Source organism: Molothrus aeneus, chromosome 3 (genome assembly GCF_037042795.1).
Source record: "Molothrus aeneus isolate 106 chromosome 3, BPBGC_Maene_1.0, whole genome shotgun sequence".
Classification (NCBI taxonomy): Eukaryota; Metazoa; Chordata; class Aves; order Passeriformes; family Icteridae; genus Molothrus; species Molothrus aeneus.
In genome coordinates, this window is record NC_089648.1 from 39,970,370 (window position 1) to 39,985,723 (window position 15,354).

A 15,354-nucleotide genomic window follows, 5' to 3' on the forward strand; every position below is an offset into this window, starting at 1 on the left:
ATGCAGTCTGGGCTGCTTAAACTGAAAGAAAAAGCATAAAATAAAACAGCTGGTGCCCCTAGCTGAAGGTAGTCCCTGAGCAGAGCTCCACAGCTCTGGCCCTGGGAAAGCACCAGCATTGAACATTCCCAAATGACTGTACCCCTTCAATTCAAATACGGGGTTTTCATTCAGCAAAGTTCTCATACAGTTGGACCTTGAGTTATTTGGTTGGGTTATTTGCCTGAAAGGCATAATCTTGCATCTTCTAACAGTTGTGATTTCTCTGCTTCATTGATTAAAACACCTCTTTTCCGCTATTTTCTCTCCAGCCACACACCCCACCCCCACTAATTAAATAGCTCCAACTCTCACAGCCGTGAGACTTCAATGGCTCAATAACATCCCGAGTCAATGTGTTGCAAAGCTGCTTTTTAATTCATTCTTCATGCAAATGATATACAATTAGACCTGGGTAATCTGCATTCCTTCTGCAAATGCTATTGTTAATAGGATTTAAGAAAAAAACCCTTCAGCTTAACAAATCAATGGCACATACAGGCTATCAGATCAGTTACTCCTTAAACCTTTTGGATGGCCAGACATATGGGGCAAGCAAGCAATGATTATAACAAGGCCTTGCAAGGGTACTTTGTGGTGCTTGGGATGTCTGACTTCAGAAGCTTTCCACTCTATTTTTTCTCCCAGCACTGCTTGCCTACTCAGATCAGGAAAGGGGAAGGAGGATCCCAGAGGAAAAGGTCAGACCTTGAGGACATTCATTAGGGATTGCCAAGGGCTGGGGTTTCCTCAAAGCTTTCTTTCTAAATTGAGCTGAATTTTTCAACAAGGGCCCAGCCCTTAGGACAGGTTTTTACCTGTTAACAAAGAGACAGAGGGAAGACAGAGGGGGAAATAAAGCACCCCTGTTCAGGCATGCCAGGCTGTTGTGTAGGGCTGCTACATTCTGTCTTGAGAGGAAAATTCTGGATATGCTGACAGATGTTTCCAAGATTCACTTCCAGATCAGGTATGTCAATAAGTCTCTCAAAAGGGAAAATATTTTTCTTCTAAACTTTGACCCAAGGTGAAAAACAGTGCCTAGGACCTCCAGGCATAGTCCCTGCCTTCCTCAACAGGCAATGGAGGACTGCATGGTCTTTCCTTGCACTTAAGGTACATGGGGAAGAGCTGTGCCTGCTACCTGTGAGAAAAGATGGCCCCAGTGGTCTCACAGCCCTTCAGTAGCCTGCAAAGAAGCAGGGTTGGGCAAGGAGTGCCAAAGTGTGAAAGGTCCTGGGACTAGAGTGAGTTCACTCTCACATAAATATTCTTGCCTTTCACTTCAACATTGTTTGTGCAGTGTGACACATCAATAAAGCTGAGGAATTAAAGTTCTCCATCCACAGGGCATGAGCAAAGCAAGGTACACAGACCTTCTCCACGATGAATCTCTCCTTTCATTCAGCTTTGGCCCCCCAGTCAATAAGGGCACCAACTGTGATGAGGGCCCCAGTCCATCTGGAACTATTCATTTGGGTCACCAGATGATATGGATTTTCAATCCCTGCCAAACTTGTCCTGATTTGCACAAGGGACCAGATGCAAAAAGGCTCTGTATCCCAAGACAAATCCTCTCTTGTCACATCCATACCAGATACACTCACAGGCATCTCACACTGGGATATCACAACCTTCTGCAGCCAGAAAATATTATCCTTCATTATGCATATACCTTCCAGTACAAACACAACAATGACTGATGTGCCTTGACAGCTCTCCTCTCTTTCCTTCTCCCCTGATGCATTGCTGAGCAATGAGAAGCAGGCTCTCAGGGAAAAGTTTGGATGAAAAGTGATAACATGAGAATATGTCAGCATTCCTGGAAAGCGTTCGGGCAGCGTCAGTCAACAGAACTGCCTGCAGGCTTAAAAAAAGAAAGCATGGAGCTCTTCTTAGCCCTCACAGCCTGGCAGCTGCCTCGCAATTGCTCCAAGATTCTCTGGCCTCGCAGGAATCAGCTCTTTTTCTTTTTTCAGCCAGGAGGTATGCAGGACAGCAGGAGTAATAGGGTGCCATTTTTCATTAATTGAATAGAAAAATGCTTGGCACTTTTTTTTAAAGTTTTCTGCTAGCCTTCAGTGCAGAGGAGAAGCTTGTCCCACTAGCACCACAGGCAGGCTCCACACACCCACCCTTACCCAGAGCCCAAAAGGTTGCTTGTCTTAGTCCCCTCCACCTAGAAAATAAACTCAATGAACAGGATAAAAGGACAGGCAGAGGACACACAGTGGTGGGTTTCACAGCAGCTCCAGTGAGGGTTTCATAATTTTAACCATACCACATTACTTCTCAGTAGACTTCAAGGCTTCCTCTCTACCCCCTGCCATCCCTTTGTCCAATGCACGGTACATTGCCATGGAGTGGCTGCAGTGTCCTGGCAGCTGTTTTAAAGTGAACAGTGGAGGATCCATGATGCCTTCAGGCACAGCATCTGGCATTACAACATCCACTGGTGCAACTCACCTGGGCCTTCTGCCACTGTGTCATAGAGAAGAAATCATAGCCAAATCATGATGAGCAGGATCTGTGAGCCCAAGAGTGTCCTGTTTGCTTGTGGCCCTGCACTCTCCTTTGGAGTCACAAGAGTGCTAATGACAGCTGTACTGAAGCAGATTGTTATAATAACTCATCCTCTCCTGATCCCAGAGGGCCTGCTCTAATTACAAATACTAGGTGCAAACCCCAAGCAATTCCTTTAAAACCAACTGGATAACCCCAACTCTCCCTGGTGAAAATGGCTGCAAGTTTTGGCCCCAAAGTCCTTTTCTGCTCTTCCTGTTGCAGTCACAAGGCAGATCCTCCAGAACTTTGAACATTGAAACAAAATAATGATGTCTAAGACATATTAAAAGGGCCAAACTCTCTGAGCCACACTAAAGCAGAGCTCAGTGGGCTGGATCTATGCAGCCCAGAGGTCCCTTGTTTATGTAGGTGCTCGTATTCCCCTGGGACACTCTAAGGTAGACCAGCATTTTTCACTTTCATGGCACTTCTCGCTCCCACTGCTCCAGCTCAGGAGGAGCTGTTTCCTTTATTCAAACTACTTCTGCAAGGGTGTCCTTTTGGCTCTGTGTTTGAACAGCAGCAAGAGGGGCCTCACCTCATCATGTCACCATAGCCAGTGAGATGTGTGGTCTAGCTGGATATTGGAAGGAGAAGAGAAGAGAAGAGAGAGAAGAGAAGAGAAGAGAAGAGAAGAGAAGAGAAGAGAAGAGAAGAGAAGAGAAGAGAAGAGAAGAGAAGAGAAGAGAAGAGAAGAGAAGAGAAGAGAAGAGAAGAGAAGAGAAGAGAAGAGAAGAGAAGAGAAGAGAAGAGAAGAGAAGAGAAGAGAAGAAGAAGAGAAAGAAAGAAAGAAAGAAAGAAAGAAAGAAAGAAAGAAAGAAAGAAAGAAAGAAAGAAAGAAAGAAAGAAAGAAAGAAAGAAAGAAAGAAAGAAAGAAAGAAAGAAAGAAAGAAAGAAAGAAAGAAAGAAAGAAAGAAAGAAAGAAAGAAAGAAAGAAAGAAAGAAAGAAAGAAAGAAAGAAAGAAAGAAAGAAAGAAAGAAAGAAAGAAAGAAAGAAAGAAAGAAAGAAAGAAAGAAAGAAAGAAAGAAAGAAAGAAAGAAAGAAAGAAAGAAAGAAAGAAAGAAAGAAAGAAAGAAAGAAAGAAAGAAAGAAAGAAAGAAAGAAAGAAAGAAAGAAAGAAAGAAAGAAAGAAAGAAAGAAAGAAAGAAAGAAAGATCTCTGTAGGTGTTGCACACTTTGTTGCAGGCTGTTCTAACTAGGCTTTGCTACCTTTAGAGTTCACTAATATTACATCCATGCACTTTCAACCCCTCGTTGTTAGAGATGATGCTTCTGTCTCTCACAAAGATAGTGTTAGATAAGCATTTCAATTACGATCATGCAAATGAGTTACATCAGCAAAGCAGAAGAGAAAAATATGTATACAATAATCAACCTGGTTATCTGATCATCAAAAACTGCTCAGACACGCCTTTGAAATAAGGGGCCTCTATCTCACAAACTGTTCTAATTATCCCAGGTCCTTATACTAGGCCTCAGTATCTCACAAAAATAAGTTTTCTTCTAGATTTGGCTATTTATGCAATAAATATATTTGAGGTCTTTTTCCTCTTTTACATCCTCCTGCACTCATCTTCCCTGGCTCATGCCCATTTTTATTTCTTCTTTTTTTTCCTTATGATCATGTTACTTCCAAACATCTCCATTTTATTGTACTTAAGGCAACTGCTCTTGTAAATAGCAGCTCCAAGTGTGGGTGTTGCACTGAAAGTCTGGCAATGTATTTCAGCAATTCTATCCAGTTCTACCTGCATTTTCAAGAGGAAGAGACTTCTTTATTGTCATCATATAAGATTATGAATAAATACCAAAAAAAATCTGAAACTGACCTACCTTGTGAACATTTTGCTCTTTAGCTCTGGTTCTATGCAGGATTCTGCAAAACATAAAAAATTTAAAATACCAACCAAGCAAAAAAATTTGCCACCTTGGAAAGGCTGGCATTTTTTTTTTATGTCCCAGATCACTTACCCTTCTTTTAGCATTATTTTTCTGAGGCTGGGCTGCCTGATGTGGTTCAGTGATCCACTGTGATACCCCTGGTCCTGCTGCAAGTTCTGGGCAATCTTTTCACTTTCAGGCACTGTTCTTCATTCATCCATGACCTGCAGCCCTCATGTTCACAAAACTTACTGATCTTCATGGGATTCTTTGCTTCTGCTGGAAGATCTGGCACCAGTTGTGACAAAATAGATTACAAGCTAAAGGATGGGAGGCCTAGAAATGGATCATTAGAGGAAACCAATCTTGGAGCCAAAAGTGGCCTGAAATCACTCTTGCATGGGAATGTCTCCCCCAGCCCATCTCCTGCAATGTGTCCTCCATGCATGTCATCAGCTCTGTCACTTTCCTGCAGGGAATTACTAATGGGTTGGGATCTCTTCTTCTCCCCCCTCTGCCTTTTCAAACCGGTCATGGCCATCCTCATAAATCTGCCAGGATGCTAACAGCCAGACTGCAGCTCACAGGGGCTCAGGGGACTTTGAGTGATATTCCTTCTGTTCCAGCTCTTTCCAAGACAGCCACTGATTTAGTAGGAGGTCTCCTTTTACATGTTTGAACAAAATAATAATAACAATAATAATAATGAAAAAGCAACACGGGGAGGGAAAAGGAATAGGAAACATAGTGGCACCATGATCTTCTGTACTGAGGTGACTGCAAGTGCAGGACGTGTCCCTGGAGGAACAGACTTTCCAGGCAATGAAAGGAGCAAACAAAGAGCAGAAAAAAATGGACCAGGGAACTCGACTATTTGCCTGTGCGTTTGATAGAGTGCCACACATGCTTTATCTCTACCCAATGTCTTGTTAGTGAAAAGCCATTTATTTATTTTAGAACATGTTGATAATGAATGCTCCTAGCAGATAACATAGTCTCATACCAAAACAAGGTTTTCTGTTGACTCTAATCCCCTTGATTTTATTTCAGCTAAGACTATCTGTAGTATTCTTTTACTTTCTTTGCCAGTGAGCTGCTGCCAACCCTAATCACTCTGGCTCACACCCGACATTATTTCTATTATCTGGCTGATTCTAAACGACCCTGTCTTCAGGATTGAAAGGCATCTTGATGTTATCTGGGGGACCACAGAAAGCCTACACAGGCAAAGACAGGCTGAGCAAAAGCCCTGTGTGCCACTAAAAGCCCTGTATGCCACTCACTCATCACATGAAAGCAGCCTGAAAATCAGTTTATAGATCTCTGGTTCTGAAGTGAGCGCAGGAGTTCATTGCTTCCTCACTCATAGTAAATGCTGTGATGGATGAACCTCCAAAGGCTGGGAGACTTCATGTGGGTGAATTCTCACATGCTGGCCCCTATACAAGTGTCTCCTGAGGACGCAGAACTGGAATAATAACCTTGTGGAAATATACAGTTTTAGACTACATGGGTGCTTTAGAGATTGTCCACAATTTAACAGCAGGAGATGTAGTATGAAGGTAAATTCAAATTGATTCTTTCTAGGCATAAAAAGAGTTGGTAGCCTTGAAAATAAATGGGAAGAGTCATATTAAAAATATTTATATCAGGTATTATAGCTTCTTTAGAAAGGCTCAAATAGACAAAAAGAAAATGGGAAAAGAAGAATCCTGTATTCAACAAAATGTAATTTGACATGCCAGTATTAAATTAGATAAAGCATGAGTGGAGCTCTTTCGTGGCCCTTGATAGATCATCAGTTTGAACAGGTGAAGGGAAAATCAGGTTTGTAAGTACCTATCTGTAACATGAACATACAGGACAATCTGAATGCAACAGAACAAAGTTCTCTGGACAGCGATTCTCAAACAGCCTTTGTATTTTTAAGGGAAAATTTTCTGACTCAAATAGTAATTAATTTAGCACAGGGAAATTTGTTTCTGGAGCTCCTCTTGATAAGCAGAGGAGAGCTGGGAACTGGAAAGATTGTTTAGACAAAAGCAACAGTGATTTAGTTGCCCTTGTTTTAGGCAAACAACATGAAGTACAAAAAAAAAAAAAAGAATATCAATACTTGATACTTTAAAGGGAACATTTCTCACCATTGCTCAACATCTCAATGGATATGAGCCCAGCTCACTGGGAGAAAGAAATGAAACAGAAAATTTTTTAAATAATCTGGAACCACAGAAACTGTAGTAAACATAGAAGACTCCACTGCTTAAAAAACCCCAATGTTTCAGAAGGGAAGTGAAAGCAGATAGGCTTTCATGTAAACTAGCAATACATAAATTAAAGGCTAGAAATGGCCAGAAATTATTAAGCACACAGACTAAGTCTATCACATCTGAGGGTATTGGGAAGAAACAAAGACAATATTTAAAACATTTAAAAGCTGGGACCCTCAAACCAGAGATGAAATAACTCCATGAAAGACTTGAACAATGAGCTCTGTAACCAACTGAATGTCTGTTCCCATTACAGGACTGAAGAAAGAGCAGTAAAGGTGTCTTTTAGATATCTAAGAGTATGAGGGTGAAAGTGCTATATATTCCGCTTCAGATGTTCTCATTTCAGAGGCAGATAAACTGAAGAACTTGACAAAAAAATCCTGAGTAGTTAGAAATTTGGTAAACATGTTTTAATGTTGAGGATTAAGGAGTTATTTAACCATTTAAACTAGCGATTTAGGGAGAAGGGAGATGACAATGAATTTCATTGTTTTATCAGCAGTTACAAATACTTGCAATAGGAAAAGCCAGAGTGACAATCATGACCACTTTGACCTAATCTTGGATCCACTGGCTTCAATATGAACTTGCAGCACAACTGCAAACAGTGCTAACAGAGGTGGATTTTCTTCATTGAATGTTTATTAATCAAATCTGGCCATTTTTCCCAAGGTCTGAGAAGAGAGGTCACTTCTGTCAGCCAGGCACTGGACTGCATTTCTGAAGAAACAGATGGAACTTTACATGTGGGAGTGTATCACAAACACATTTCTTCAGTTTTAACGTGATAGTCTGAGAACCAACTGTTTTTCCAAATGGACTGCAAGGTCTTTTAGGCAGGTCCCATCTTTGTCTATGTGTAGAAAATACTTCAGTGAGGGCTAGACTCCTGAACTTCACTGATTTCTCTCAAGGCTACTGTAACGTAAGTAGAAGCAGCACATCAAACAGTCCTTCCATTCATGCACTCACCACTTCAGAGGTGGGAAATCCGCTTCTGAAGTTCCAGTAATCTCTGCACAAGCTTAGGAGTGTGATTTCTGAAGAAAGCAGCTTCCTACTGCAAAATGTGTTGCACAGCACAAAAGCAGACAGGTAACAACTCCTGCTGCTTCAAGAGGTCCTGTGCTAAATGCCAATGAGTGTAACTCCCTTTTCCCCATGGATATATATACACACACATGTGCACACACTGAACATTTTCCAAAATTCTGCTAAGAGATGGAAATGCAGGTTGGATCCATCATGTTTTTCAGTGTACTGTCTGCTCTGTAATGGTTTTGCTCAGCTCTCACCACAGCAGCACAGAGGGAGGGCAGAGGGATGCTGGGCTGGGGATGGCTGCCGGGGCCAGACAGCCCCATGGTTAAAGTTCAGCACGAGTATGGCATAGAAAGGATGGGGCTGAGGGCAGGCCAGCTGCAGCACAATCCCAAGCACAAGCTGTTTATTAGGGTGAGCGTAAAGCACTCCAGAAGGGCAAGACTCAGTGTTCTTCCTTTTGATCCTATTATCATATGACAACATGATTAAAGACAGGGTAAAGGCAAGGCCCTCATGGAAGAAGAAGAGGGGTGTCAAACCACTAATGGAAACTGTCACGGAGGAGACGGAAAGTTTAAAGAAAACATGGCCCTCTCTCCCCCCAGGGCAGGGAGTGAGGGGGATCCCAGTGCCAGCAGAGGCTGCACACAAAGGCAGAGCAATAAAAACAAGAACATAGGACAGAACTTAGAAAAGTAAATGTGATGTCAGCTCCTCCTTTGTCATCTCTGTGTCCTGGGAAACCAGATGACAGCAAAGATTGGCTGCATAGCCCTTCTGGACACAGCCCTTGCACACAGGCCTTATTTCCCTGGGTCCTAAATTCATTTTCATTTCCTTTTTAAGCCTTCAAGCCCACACCTCAACCTAAGCTCCTCAACCTCCCTGCATAGTGGCCACGCACAGGAATGTCTGATTCAAGTAGGACACTGGACACCAGAATCCAATCCCAAGACAGTGAGGAGGTTAATCCAGACCCTATGAACGTGTTTCTCTCCACACCAACTGGTTTGGAGTATCACTGTGTGGCAGGTGATACTGTCTGACACAGGGCTCCTAGTGCAATGCCTCTCAGCAGCTGGCACAAGGCTGCACTGGTGGGACACTGCAGGCTGTGGGGTTTCAAGCTGTAGTCACTGTACTATTATAAAGTGAGACCAGGAAAGGCAAGCCCTCATTCTCCCTTCCTCTCTACACCAGTCCTGTCATGGAGTTACCCACCTCCCACACTCCCTCTCCCCTCCTATATGCCTATGAACACCCCTGATCACTAACTAGCTGTGTCTCATCCCCTCCAGTGGCAAGCATGGGGCCTTGCCACACCAAACTTCATCCAGGGGCAGGTGTGCTGAGCACAGGTGCAGGTCCCAGGCCCCTGCTGAGCATAGGGAAGATGGACTGAGGGTTGTTGCTCAGCATGTATGGGCTGCCATTTCTGCAGAAGCATGGGAGGAGAGGCAATGGCAGGTCAGTGCTGAGATAAGGCACTTAAAATCCGAAGACCAGTGAGCTTAGAGTGTTGGGAGAAGCATTAGAGGGGAAGTATTACCATAAAAAATGTGTAAATTAATTACTTAGTAATGGACAGTGCCCTCCCTTCTCTCTGTGCAACCTGTCTGTAGAACCTCTCTCCTTTTCCATCTCCCATTTCCTCTGCTTACTTTCTTTGGCTCCCCAACACATCATTTTCTTCCTTTCCTTTCCTTTTCAAATCCCTTTCCTGTTCAAATCCCTTCCCTCAATCTCCTCATCCTCTTCGCCCTTTCTGCCCCACTTCCAGTTTCATACTGCATCTAAAACACTAGATAGGTTTTGTAACTTTCTGATGTTGCCAATTGGTAGTCCTGAAGCAGCAAAGGCTTGGGTAAGTTATTCTCCCTGGCTACATCTTCAGACAACTGAAGTATAGAAAGTCCCTGGGAGTTACAGGGGAAAAACCACCACAACGTAGGGTCATCTGAGGCATGTTTCTGCTTCCTAAGACCTCAAGGGTGCCAGATCTCTGCAACACAGCTACCAGGACTATATCCAAGAACTCAGTTCTCACCTTGCCTCTCCAGTCACAATGAGTTAAACACATCTAAGTTCAGGAGGGTTTTGGCACTTACAGCGCCTTCCTCTTGGGGGCTGGATGTGCACCTCAGTGACAAATGCAACATCACTATAAACTGGTGTTCCTTTCCGTGAATGGAACAACCAATAAGCAAAGTTTGTTATAACAATCTTGAGCATCAACAGCAACATGGGATAAAAAAAAAGAAACAAATGGAAAGCTGTTAAAAATGGAATATTTTTAACATAAGATATTAAATCAATATTTATTTTAACACATTTAATAGGATTCTTCCCCATTAGCTCCCAGGAGTTCTTAATCAGACGAGCCCTCTGGAGATGCTTGGAACATCTGGATACTCATTTCTCACTTATTTCCCACTGGAGTCTTAAAAACTCAGTTTTGTTGAATGTCAAGGCAGGACTTCCTCCCTTCGGTGTTCAGGAATATTCATTTCATTTTTTCTTCTTCTGTCTGTTGCACTTTCCAAAAGGTGGTTGGTTGCTGATGTCAGCAGTATCTCAGATAGATGGAAAATATTTACAAGAGCAAACACCACTGGGGCTCAGAATGGCTGTGGAGACACAGACACTGGCAGGCCTGTGTGTGTACAGGCAGAGAAGTAGGTGGTCACTCAGGATGAAATAACTTTGCAGTGGAGTACTCCATGGACGAGGAGCATCGCTCAGGATGGATCTGCTTCACAGGAACAAGCAGACTACAGTGTCCCTCAGGGAGGAAGGGAGGGAGGGAAGGAGGGAAAGAGAGAATGGATAGAGATATAGAGGTAAGGATGATGAAGAAGCATTGTTTCTGCAATTAAGCTATATTTCAATTGTTTTTTCATTTATTTGCATCCCATTGCTAAAGATGTGTCTTCCAACTTTTTCTCTTTGGATGGAAAACCTGTGGCAGCTACAGAAAAAACAGCCTGCACCCATTGTCCTTCATTTTCCAGAACTTTCAGGTGTGCACCTCCAGTGAACCTTACTGAAGATTTTGTTCAGGCTTATGTCTGATGCCATTGAAGGAAGAACAGATTTTCTATGTAGCAACACACTTTTGAGTAAAGCTGTCAGATCTGCCTGTCAGATCCATACAAGAGTTCCTTGAATCCATTTGCCAAATAGATATAAATAGTACTTAGGAGACATATCTCACTTTGAAAAGACCTTGGAATAACAGAAGTATGTGCTAGGTATTTTGGGAAAATCTGGTTCCCAAGTCACACACAGTGTCCCTAGATATAATCAACAATATATCTCAGATTGAACATCCTGTAAGCAGTAAAGCTTAAAGCTGAAAATGTATAGATCTCCTTTTTTTGGTGTTGCTTCCTTTGACAAGATGCTGCAAACAGGAGATGTGAGTTTCTAACACACCGTGTAGTTCTGGCATAGGAATCTGGCATCATGACAAAGCATAACAAATGTTACTGCCTCATTAATACCTTTTTTGCAGTGGTATTTTTATGATTTTCTACATTCTTCTTCAGTGGGAGCTTGGCATCTGGGACACCTCTAATGTGGTATAACATAACCACTGATAGCTAGTGAAAGCCTCCATTGAAGGCGTGACACTCCGGGTTGCTCCAGCATGTTCCTCAGCAACATGGGGAAGGCTGCGGCTGACTTGATGACAAAACGGCAGGAGCAGTGGCTGATTGCACAAAGCCTGGGGAGCAAATTCGGCTGGGCTTGGCAATCTGCTCACGGCTCCTCGGGCACTTGGCACTGTGCGCTCCGAGGGGAGAATCAGTGTGGGGGCATTAGGGTAACCCTTCACACGCTACTTGCAGGATTAGAGGAGAGATGTGATGACAGCTAGAGCCGTGATGGATATTTTTAGCAAGCTATATAGTCAATATGTTTCACTTCCAGCCTTACTCACAAATTGTTTGTGAGGATTTTTTGGCTTTTATGATTGTGCCTGTTACCAAAGTCATTCAGTCGCTGCTCTGAGTGCATTCTGGTCAATACGTGACTGGAAACTATAGTCTGAGCATGTACAGGCTGTTTGTTTCTCACAACTGCTGGGGAGGCTGGTTACCACAGCCACATTATATTGTTCCCAGACTAGAAGACTTTAGCAACTGTCCAGTAGGGTGCACATGGGTCAAACATAGGATGTAAGAACAAGTTGTGATGCTAGGAGGAATTAGCCACTCAGACCCTGAAAAATTAAGCAATTGTCTTAATGCCTGATTTGAAATTTCCTTCTGTCTTCAAATTCATGCTCAAAGTTTCTGCTTGTGCTGTCCCAACTGCAAAATGTTCTGCCTCATCTTGGGTGTCATCGTCGACTGCCTCCATATGTGCTTACCAAGCATTCTGTGTCACAGCTTGGCAAGGGAGCCCCAAGATACAAACTGGTTCCTCTCCCCTCTGAGGATGGGTGAAGACTCCAAACCCAGAAAAAGACCATTTGCTGCTTCAAGTGAGCAGGGACCCACTGCTGCCCAAAACCATTGCTCCTCATGCCTACAGTGAGCAGGCTTTTCCTACATCTCTCTTAATGCAAAATAAGTCAATATCCCTCCTCTATTAACCTTACATATCTGAGGGCTCCTATCACAATTTCCCTTCAGATTTGCCTTTTCCAAACCTATTCCATTTCCTCCAGCCTGTCCTCATAGGCTGTATTTGCTTGCCCTTATCATTCCTGCTGCTCTCCTAAGGACTACTTCCACTCCGAGTATGTATTTTTTTCAAAGCAGTCCTCTTTTTCATTTTCTTCTTCAAATCCAGTTTCATCATCCCATGACCCAGATCACAACAGCCACAGCACAAGGTGCTAGTAGAAAGAGAGCAGAGACTACAACCTGCTACAATAAATCTGCCCTGAATGCACTGTATGTATAAAATTGCGTTTATTTTATGTATTTTGTTTTCCAGGATTTGTTATGCCCCTAAGCAGTTTCTCATTTATTCCTGTGTGTGATAAATATAACCCAAAACAATTTTTAATGCATAGATATAAAACACTGAAAATGTTTTATAAACTACACACCTGAAGTCTGGCTTTTAAAGGATTCCTTTTCCTTTTTAATAAGCATGCTTGCATGTTTTTGCATCTCTCATTGTGGACAACTGGCATTGAATTCATAGATCTGATGTATAAACAGTACAAAACCCCAATTTTTTTTAATGCTGTGTTAGCCCCTGCAAAAATAAAGCCTGATACAAAAATCTTAAACTACCAATTATTGCAAAATTCTACCTACAAAAAAGGCAGAAACGGGCTCTTGCTCATTCATTTTGTTTTTATTCTTCCCTCTGCCCTCCTCTTGAACTTTACATGACTTTTTTCCCCACCACTTCTGTCAGCGATGGGAAATTTCTAATCCAACATACAGGATTCGTCCCTATTTGAAAATGAAAAGGAAACACATTTGCACTGAGAGACACTGAGGGGCATTTGTGAAAGCCAAGGCAGAGTGGCAAAGTTCATCTCCCAGCAGCAAGACTTGTGGCAAGAGGTAACTGCATTTGTCCCTTTTCTCCCAACGACTCATTACAGCTGAGCAGGTCAGACCTGTCAAACATCGACACATTCGATGGTGCTAGGGAAAAAAAAAAAGAAAGAAAGAAAACACCCTGTACTTGGATGCAAGGGCTGTGCATCCCTTGTGCTTTGTCTGGCGCAACCCTTTCACAGAAGCACAGACATTGTGAAACGGGGTCAGGAAGGTAGCAAGCCAGCTGCCTGACATCCTTACAACCGACTCCCATGACCGAGGAAAGAGCAGTGGCTTCAAGAACCTTGCAAACACCGGATGAGCGCCTCTCCCGGCAAAATCCAAGCACAAGCTCAATTTTGGTCTTGCTGCAGCTTGGGGGTCAGAGTGCTTGTTTATTTCAGTGTCACTTTGTGGTTTCACGGACCCGCTGCTGTTTTCATGCAGGATGAAGGAGAGTAACTCAAGCCCTCTCCCCTCCTTCAGAGGCAGCAAGCCCGAGCCTCAGCTGATATTCATGAGCCCAGTGCCACTGATCCGGCGGCACAGCACGGCGCGGCACATGGCCTCCCCCCAGCTGGCTGTCTGGGCCAAACTTCGCCTGGAGCCCAGCAGCTTTCAGCCCAGGGTAACTCCACCAGAGTTGGGAGCTTTATGCTGGTCTAACAAAGAAAGGAGACGGGCTAGCCAGGCCTTAATGAGCTGATGCTGATCATGTAACTGTCTTATTGAATTTGCATTTCATTAGGAGACTTCATTTGAACCACAGCTGTGAATATTTGAGGGCCTGACTGTGTCTATGGATACTAATTTGTTCAAAGAAGACAAGGAGGATACTGAGCTGCAACCCTGACCCTTTTCATATCGATCAGACAAGATAGGTCCTCCTTAAAACTAATGTCAGAGCTGTACCGAAAACGTGCCCAGGTCCACATACCCTGGTTGCTATTGAGCTGACTAAATGCCTCTTCCAGAGACTCACCCCTAGGAAATGGACAGGGAAGCTGGACCCCAGCACCCACCACTTGAGCCTTTGCCTGATAAAATTTCATTTTCCTGTACTGTAGCTTAGTGAAGATGGTGAAACCCATGGGATGGGAATACAACATCAAGGGAATACATCCCACCACCAGAAGGAAATGCCATCATTCAAATACTGACTTGGTATTTCAGGCTTCATGATTATCCCTGTAGCCATGTAAATCAGATTACCATACCATAATGTTCTGTTGGAATCCCACATCACTTAATGACGGAAAGACTGCAGACAGCAGGAATGAAACAGTTAAAAAGCCAAGACTTGTGATAAGCAGATGGCAATTATTGCTGCTTACTGGTAAAACCTGTTTGTATTAAAAATACCTTAATGTTTCCATTGGAATATGCCAATTAAGAGATTAAACTGTGTTTCATTCACATACAAGTGGCTGTGAGCTCCCACACACACACACCTGGCACTGCCAGCTCCAAATTCTACATAGAGGCTGGCTGAAAATATACCCAACGGGTCATCTTCTTTTTCATGCCTGTTTATTGAGTGGGGTTTGGGTTATTTCATGAGCTGTCAGGAATGAGATATTTGCACCCTATTATCAGGAGAAACAGGAAGCTGCTGGTAAACACAGCTATTTTTCAGAGAATTATCTTACTGGGGAGTAGTCCTTCATTGATGAAGCCACTTGAAGCCCAGCCAGGCCTGAAAGGTGGATGGTACGTCGCCAAGATTTTATTCTCAAGATAGCCTAAGCAAGATGATTTGTCTGGGAATTGCCCTAAGTAAACACGCCAATAGAATGGAAAAAGTTAGCCCCTTTGCCTTCTTAGCCAACCAGCCATTTCCCCTCTGCTGAGGGGAGTGACTGCTGGCACTCAAGGGCTTCCTGCATGTAACTGGTCACTCTTTCGCTGCAGTCCCAGGAGCCTTTTTCTGTTAACAGGGAAGCCAAATTTCCTTCACGGATGCTGCCTTACTCCAAGCATCGCCTCTGCCACTCAGGGGCTGTAAGTGGATCTGGACGACTCCCCAGAGGACTCTAATGTT